The following is a 9,381-nucleotide window of genomic DNA, read 5'->3' on the forward strand; positions in this document are numbered from 1 at the left end:
AAGGATCTCATCAGAGATTCATGAGGAGTGAAGGCCCATCAGGTGAGAAAGTTGGATAACCCATAGCTTGGTGCACCAGTGGTGTCCATATAATGCCAAAAGCTCCAATGAAGCTTCCCAATGCAAAAGAGAGACTTCTTGGTTAAGAATTTATAAGAGCACCAGCCCTGAAGTCAGGAGGACCTGGGTTCAAATCTGGTCTCAGACACTTAACACTTCCTAGCTGTGTGACCCTGGGCAAGTCACTTAACCCCAATTGCCTGGGGAGGGGAGGAGGAGAATTTACAAGCGCATGTAAGGGCATAGATTGTGAACTGCATCATGACAAGACAAACCCACATTCATGAAATCATAGCCCCCGTCAAAGTAAAATATAATAGGATTTGTAACAATATTCAAGACACATGCCCAACAGATCTTTATGCGGAAGACATTAACAATCTGCTATGTAAAGATCACTGAGAGTTTGGATAAGAGACAGGCCAAGTAGACAGCCATGTGGGATATAGCCCCAAAAGGGAGGGGAACTGAGAGGTGAGATGTACTACAGAGGACCCAAAAAATATCAGATATTGGAGAGAATTAACCAGTGTAGGTGTTAGGGCTCAAGGGAGATCCCCAAAATGTTGGAGTTCCAAACAAAGTGAGAGACAAGGTGTCTCAAAAGAATTTGCAGCTCAGACCCATTTCCAAGTCAAGATTTATTACAATTGTAATGTCAATTAAAGCAGGGTAAATTCTAAAAAAAGGCCAGGAGCAAGAAGATAAATTTATAGAGATAAGTTAAAGAAACCAGGTACTTCATGTCAGGGATATGTTAATTTTATGCCTTAGAGGTAAAATTGAGGAGTGGTCTGTTTCTGATTTTGTATGTAAGTGTAGTATCCATAGTTCCCTGGGCAGAGTTCGTGGGCACGAAGAGCCATCCAGAAGTGTGTTTTTAGGCCTGAAATGTCACTAGGTCCAATGGTGGGCACTCAATTTTGTTCTGCACCTGCGTTAACTTTAAGCACCTCATTACTGTTGCTCATTAGTCTCAGAAACCCTGTTATCATCTGACAGCCAACAGTATCTGTGGGCCCAACATCCTGGTTATATAAACTGGGGCACGATAACCCAAAGGATGAAATACATTATTTTTAATTACATTGTTTGCAAGGCCAAACTATCCTTGAGGTTATTTCTAAGGGCTGCACCATATCATAGGGACTTCAAAGCCTAGAAACTCCACCTCTACAGAATCTGCAACTCACCTAACTTAAAATCAAGAGAACAGCATGCAACTCTGAAAAGTTAAGTGACCTAAGACCTACTCTATGTGAGAGAAAGGAGTTAAATCTTGGTCTTATTGTTTCTAAAATTAGACTCTAGCTACTACATTATATTCCCTCTGTAAAGCTAAATATCTACCTTCTATGTCATGATATGTCTGCTATTCTTTTTTGAGTTATAGTAAAGAACCAGAATCCCCTGTGGTTACTAGCATATAAGAAACACTATTTTCAAACTTTGTCTCAAGATTACAAATAGTTCTCTTTCCCTATCCTACTATCCCCTCATTCCTGCAAGAAGAATGGGTATCTGCTGCTTATTTTCATGCCAGTATTTTTAAAAAGCAGTATCAAGGCTAAGGAAAAATTGGTTATAATGTGGGCATCCAGCAAAGACCTGTTCAACAATAATCCTATAAAACATAATAACATAATATTGAATAATACAGATTTGCTGATGATGCTTTAATGAGACTCTTGAATTGGTAGAAGTCACTTGAACACTTGAATGTCCTCATCAACTTGGGCTACATTCTTCCACAAACAGCATATGCTTCATGTAAAGAATGGAATCAAATGCAGAATACAATGAAAGGAAGCACTCCTATAGACTTGTTCCAAATCCAGCTCACAGCATCTGGTACTACTGTGTCTGCAAGGTCTTTTTCTACAGACCACACATGTCACTGTGAATACAAAATCTCTGCTACAGGGTTGCTCGGCTAGGTTCCCAGGGTTTGCTTCTCTCCAAAGACTTACTCTGCTGCCAAGGGGAATCACACTTCTTGAAGCTACTTCCTTTGCCAAATGACTGACCCTTTATATTCACTTCTTTTCACAAAGTGTGTTTCTGCTGTCTGCTGGATAACTGTGTTTCCCATTGGTTCGTGTCCCCTTCAAAGTAATGAGAGATGGGAGCAGTGAAAGGAAGAAGAGAGAAAAATTCTCTTCCCCCTTTCCTGTAGGGATCTTTGTTTATAAACTCCCACTCATAAATTTGTCCAGGGTTTGGTAATTTAGGTATGACTCATTTGTTTATTTAATCATTTTTGTTGTTCCCTTATTCATTCATTCAAAGAAGTATTTTTACCTTATATAAAGATCTTGGCATAACACATGTAAAACTAGTTTAAAACCTCATTAACACCTTAAACGCCTTCTTTATAATGACATTTCTCTTCCAAACCATGCCCAGACTTATAATGGTGATCTAGATACTGTGTAAATTTTAGGTGTTGAAATTGGAGAATAAAATAAATAGATTGCATCCAGAAACTACGAGTTAAACTGTTTTAAAAACTGACAAAAATTTGTCTTATAAGATCCCAAGAAATCTCCAGGATTTATCAGCCCAAGGTAACAAGATAAACATGGAGGGTCCGATCACATCTAACCCATACCTGAAGGAGAATCCTTCCTAAAACATTACCAACAAATGATCACCTAACTTTTCCTTGAAAGCCTTCCGTCAGACAGAACCTTCTATTTAGCCCAATCAGCTCATTCCATTTTCAGACAGAATTTTTAGGGTATTTTTCCTTGAAGATGATCTAGTTTCTTATTTTATAGATAAAAAAACTGGCATCTAGAGAGAGAATGTCTCTCTGTGTATGTGTTGGTATTGGGTCTCTGAACTCTGAACTCTGGATCTTATGTCTTTGGCCGTCACTTACTCTTTGATTGCTCTAATTTATCAACACCTTATCCTCTCACAGCCTCTAAACTGCAGCCAGTCTCTAGCTCTGGGCTAGCATACCACGTGAGCCAGAAATACATGCAGAACTCCTAAGGGACACAGATTCCATCCCCAAAGGAAGGGCAGTTAGGATGCAGTGTAAACATTGGGTCTCAATAGCTAACACACCCACAAAGCTGGTTCCTTAAAACCTTGCTCTACAATTACACTACTCTGCCATCTATAAAATCTCATAGTTACCAACCCTTCCCTCTCTCTCCCCAATGTCACGTCCAGGTTCTATGGGAGAAGTAGAAGAAGAGAGAGTTTGAGTTGAATAAGGAAAAAAAAGAAAACCATGTAAGTGACTTAAAGGGATTTGGCTAAGAAAGTAAGGCTGGGGTGCACTTTTCAGAGAAGACATAAAGGATAATTTAGCAGAAACAAGAAATTTTGAAAGGGAACATTCTCTAGGCCTAAATATTGGTTCAGATTCTATTTCTGGTTGAAAGAGAAGTAGGATCAAATAAATTAATGGATAGATGAATGAATAAATGAAAGAAAACAAAAAGGAAAGGAAGAAAGGGAAATAAAAACAGGATCAAGGAAGATCAGGGGTTTAAGAGGATTAAGGAGGATCAGGGAGTCAAATCTGAAGAAGCAGACTCCAAAAGGATAAGGTTGTTAGCAGGACAAGACAAGACAAGAAAGGGTAGGTATAATAATTACAGTTAAGCAAATTAATAGAATGGATTAAAGGATATGGCAAATTGGTGAAAGCAGAGGTTGATACAAGGCTTTAGGGGAGATATATACATACACACATGTATATATACACATTGTGTATATACATGTACACACATGAACATATATATGCATTCATATATACATATATACATAAACACATGCGTGTTTATATAATTATCTTATAATTCTATGTGACATTTATGTAGTGATTTAAGGTTGTAAAGCACTTAAAATCAGTTGTCTCACTTGGTATTCTGGCTATGTAACACCACTCAAAATCCAAAGCAATTCTCTCCCACCCCACCCTCACTGTCACTGCAGTGAGCTTATTTTGTACAATCCCACCCCTCTTCCATGGCTTTGTACTGTGCCACTGCTTACTACTTCCCTTCCTTTTTAGATGTAAAATGCAACTGAATTGAATGGAAACATGCATTACTATTTGTTCGACTGAGAAATAAGCATTTCCTATTTCCATTTTTTAAACAGACTTCTGGGAAAAAATGTATGAACAATTCTTTGATTTCCTTCGAACTTCTCTTTGAGTAGAATAGTTACAGTAGCCCATTCCCTGACCTGTCAGTGATCTCGGATCTACCCAGGGCTGAAGTTAAATCAAAGCCAAAGGCCAGCTCACAGTCCTGCCCAGCTGCATCTGCTGGATTCCTTCCCAGGCTATAGTGGTGTAGTAGCTCCTCCTGCAGGAGCAAGGTTCAGGCAGCATTGGGATTTTTCCTCCTATTTTAAGTGGTAATACAAGCATAAAAATTTGGTTTCCATTTTATTTTCCCAAGGGGCTTTATTATGTTGGTAATTAGGGGTTAGACCTTTCTGTAATACTAACATTCCAAACAGCAAAACATCCAAAGATAGGACTACCATAACTAGTAATGCCTTTTAGATCTTTTCTCTATCCTCATCTGAGGAAATCTCTTTATACACTAAAATGCTCAATTAATAATCTCAACTTCCTTATAGATCAAGTACAAATAATACATTTTTATTATATTACATTAAATAAAATAAACTATGTTTATTCTCTATAGTTGGTACCTTTAAGCTAGGGTTACTATGGAGACCGTGGGACCTTTAGATAGTCCCCCACAGCCTGGTCAGTCTTGTCGATGCTTATTATTGCCTCCTCAAACATTAGAGAGATTTTTCTCAACTGGCTGTGCTGGGGAATGTGCCTGAACTAGAATCCTAGAATCTGAGAGCTAGCTGGAATTTTAGAATGTGGAGGGAAAAAGGGAATGGAAAAGGATGGGAAGGACCAATCTTGACTTTAAATGATTGACAGTGAAGCATGTCTCTCTCCTCTTGGTACAAGGATGCAGGATGAGAAATGTGTTGTCAGACATGGTTAATTTGTCGGTCGTTTTGCATAACCATATTGCTATGAGGATAAAGTACTATTAGGAAGGTGAGTCACTGAAAAGACAAAACAAGATTTTAAAAAATGGAACCAAAATGATCTATGATGGACTTGGCTTTTCTGGGCAATGCAGTGATTCAAGACAATTCCAATAGGCTTGGAATGGAAAATGCCACCCCCTTAGTTTCCAATGTGTGGCTACTATGAGAAGAGTTGCTATAAATATTTTTGTATAAACATCCTTTTCCTCTTTCTTTGATTTTTTTGGAGTAGAAGCCTAGTAGTGGTATAGCAGAGTCAAAGGGTATTCACAGTTTGCTAGCTTTATAGACATGATTGCAAATTGCTTTCCAAAATAGCTGCACCAATAATGCATAGCTTTATCATGGTTTCACTAGTTAAAATGAATGTATTCTATAAGTCCCTTCTAGATCTAAACTTTGTGATTCAATTCGTGGTTCAACCATCTAATCTAAACTCCCATCCCATACAAGAGCCCACACCAGCATTTCTGACAACTTTTCTTAGACATTCCAGCAGGATGGATCTTATTTGTTCCTAAAGTAGCCCTTTTGATTTTTGGTATGTTTCTTCTTGCAGAAAATTATTATTTTTTATTTTTGAGCTGAAATCTGCTTCTTGTAACTTCTAAACATTGATTTTACTTTTATCTTCTGGAATATCACTGTCTACTTGTTCCTATATAACAGCTCTTCAAGTTGTTGAATACAGCAATTACATCTCCTTTTAATTTCTTCTTTTTTCAGGCTCCGTATTCTTAGTTCTTTTAATTGATTGTCAAATGACATTGTTTTGAAACCCTTGGCCTCTCTCCCTTTCCCTACCCCCTCCCCAATTCCGGTAGCCATCCTCCAAATAGTCTCCATCTTATCAATATTCCTCCTAAAACGTGGTTCCCAGAATTGAACACAATAATGCTCTCTCACTCTATAGCTGTACTCCCCCAGGGGGGAGATAAAACCGGGCTTTGAACTAGGCAGTAAGAAAGAATAAATGTTGCCTGCCTGCATTTTTGACTTCCTTCACAGGCTAATGGTACACTATTTCAGAGTCTGATTCTTTTTGTACAGCAAAATAACGATTTGGACATGTATACTTATTTTGTATTTAATTTATACTTTAACATATTTAACATGTATTGGTCATCCTGCCATCTGGGGGAGGGAGTGGGGAAAAGTTGGAACAAAAAGTTTGAGAATTGTCAATGCTGTAAAATTACCCATGTATATAATTTGTAAATAAAAAGCTATTTAAAAAAGAAAGAAAGAAAAACTAAATGATGGCATGCAATAGCAGCAGAAAGTAGCCAGGTAGTCAAGATCAGAGAGAAAGAGATAGGAAAATACAAAACCTGGTTCCTTATTGAAAGTAGCTACCTATTTTATTTAACTCTTCTCTCCAATGTGTTAATTACATATACACGAGGTCAAAGATCTCAATCAACAACCTGACACATTAAATGGAGGAAACACAAATCTCTACATCTTTTAAAAATTAACTTTATTTTTTCAATTAACAAAAAAAATCTATTTTGCTTCTCTCCCACCCACTCCCTTACTTAAAAGAAAGAAAAACAAAACCCTTATAACAAATATGGTCAAGGAAATTTCTAATTGAGGATTCTAAAAAGATGAGCTGTATAGAATAAAATAGTCACAGGGGATTGAAACAGAATCCTTACATTATCTACAAGTCCCATTAAGAAGGGGATATTGGAAAAGAGAAGCGCTGTGCTTGATGAGGAAGATGCCAGATCTATAAGAAGCAGCAAGTCCTGGGTCCTCCTGACCTTTTATCTCGTGGTTACATTTTCAGACTGATTCCCATCATTAGGACTCTCCTTTATTATCTCCACCGCCTTCCATGGTTTCCTTCAAGCCCCAACTAAAATCCCACCTTCTGCAAGAAACCTTTCCTGATTCCTCTTAATGCTTATACCTTCTCTCTATGGGTTTTCTCTAATGTATTTTCTATATAACTTGCTTCTCCATAGTTGTTTGCATGTTGTCTCCCCACACACCCCACTTCCCCATTGGATTGTGAGCTCCTATGAGGCAAAAGATTGTCTTTTGCCTTTTGTTGTCTCCCCAGTGCTCAGCACAGTGCTTGCCACAGAGTCAGTGCTTAATAAATGTTTGGTGACTTGAATTCAGAGCGTAGAAGACTAGAAGGACATTGAACAGCCTATATATACAGTGACTGGTGTTGGCTACAGGTTCAGCCAGATGATGAGAAGCAAATATGATGAATCACCACAAAGACTACTCCCCGGCTTTTACTTTTAGACCAAAAGACTTATGGGTCAGTCGCCCACCAATAAATAATGTTGGGCCACACCTGGGAAACGTTGGACCTAGATCGGGAGTTGGAATTTCGGATTTCACTAAGACTGGATAGAAACCTGGGCTGGGGCACTAAAAGGGATGTGAACCCTCCCCATCTAACGAAGATTTGTTAGGTACCAAACACTGTGCTACGTGCTTTACAAGATATCTCATCTGGTTCTCACAACAGCCCTGAAAGGGCATCATAATTATTATCCCCATTTTAGGGGGAAAGGATGGGAGGGACCAGTCTTGACTTCAGATGATTGACAGTGAAGAGAGAGGATTTTAGGAGCTAGGTCCTTCTCATACCTACATAGTTCCTGAGCTGGTAATTCAAACCTGGGGCGCCACCTGGGGTTTTATTCAGGCATGGCACATGGATTAGCTAACCCAGAAACACTGGTTTTACCTATGTCAAAATGGAACAGGGATATTTAACAGGGTTTATCCAGCTTTATATCCCTCAGTCTCTAGCACAGTGTTTTGAACAAGGAAGATAATTAACTCAACAAGTAATTTCTGTGTGCAAAGCATTGTGCGAGATGCTATTAGACAAATTCTTGAATTCAATTAACGTGACCTAACATTAATTACAAAAGCATCTCCAACTTATTGTTGAATCACCTTAAAATATGTGTCTATCTAAAAACCCCAGATCTTTTTTTATATTAACTGATGGCAAGTCAATTCATTCCCACTAAACATGAAGCGTACTATAGTGCCATAGTGTCAGAATGCTGGAGTAGAGTCAGGAAGATCTAAATTCAAACTGAATCTTAGATAGTAACTGTGTGGTTCTGGGTAAATTATTTAACATTAGTTTGCCTCAGTTTCTTCAATTGTAAAATGGGGGATAATAATTATGATGCCCTTTCAGGGCTGTTGTGAGAATCAAATGAGACATCTTGTAAAGCACATAGCAAATTCTTAATAAATACTTACTTCCATCATACATTTGTACTATTTGAAAAACAACAATTCTAGATTTTGCATACCCTTCTAAATTCCATCTTTATGACTTTGGTTCAGTTATCTAGTCCACTGAGATAATTTTGATTCTTAGTCCTTCAATTTGTCATAGCAAACATAAAGGAAGGATTTGAAGTGAGAGGACCAGGGTTCAAATTAAATTAAATCTTTAATTTAATGCATCTGTGAAGTTAAGCAAATCACTTAATCTCTCTGGATCTCAACTTCTCATTTGAAAATTGAGAGGATAGAACTTGATGATTGCTACTGTTCCTTCCAACCTTAAATCTCTAATTTCTGCAAACTTGATTTTATTAGCAAATTTGATGAGCATGCCCTCTGTGACTTGATCTAAGGTACTGACAAAATTGTTAATTTTTTTTTAAGTTCAGGATTAGGGAAATTCTATGAGATGTCTCTAGATACTTCTCTGAAGTCCGTCTTCAATCCATGAGTTGACACTTTGAATGAAGTCTGACTCCCCCTAATAATAGAATCTTAGAAACATAGAATATTCGAGTTGGAAGAGTTTTTAGATGTGTTTTTAATCATAGGATCTTAGGGCCAAGGAGACATCTAAGAACCCATTTAGTCCAACCTCTTATGAAAAAGGTGAGGCCACTTATTCCCCCAAATTAGGTGATTTGTCCCATTTCACACAGGTAATAAGAGATGGGTTATGGTTTGAACCCAGTGTTCTTTTCACCACACCATGTTGCCTATCCAAAATAAGTCTATAGGAAATGAAGTGAATGACTTCCTTTTTCTACTTTTTATTTTTTAAGGAATTGTTTTCTTCAGCCAGTTTCTGTGCTTCCCTTTCCAAACTGTTGGCTCTTTTCCCCAAACTTTCATAATTCTCCTGCATAACTTTCATTTCTTTTTCCCATTTTTCTTCTCTCTTTTTAAGATCCTTTTTGAACTCTTCCAAGAGAGCCTTTTGAGCTGGAGACCAGTTCATCATCCCCTTTAAGACTTCACCTAAAGGCATTTTAC

The sequence above is a fragment of the Antechinus flavipes genome, chromosome 2 (assembly GCF_016432865.1).
Source record: "Antechinus flavipes isolate AdamAnt ecotype Samford, QLD, Australia chromosome 2, AdamAnt_v2, whole genome shotgun sequence".
Taxonomy (NCBI): Eukaryota; Metazoa; Chordata; class Mammalia; order Dasyuromorphia; family Dasyuridae; genus Antechinus; species Antechinus flavipes.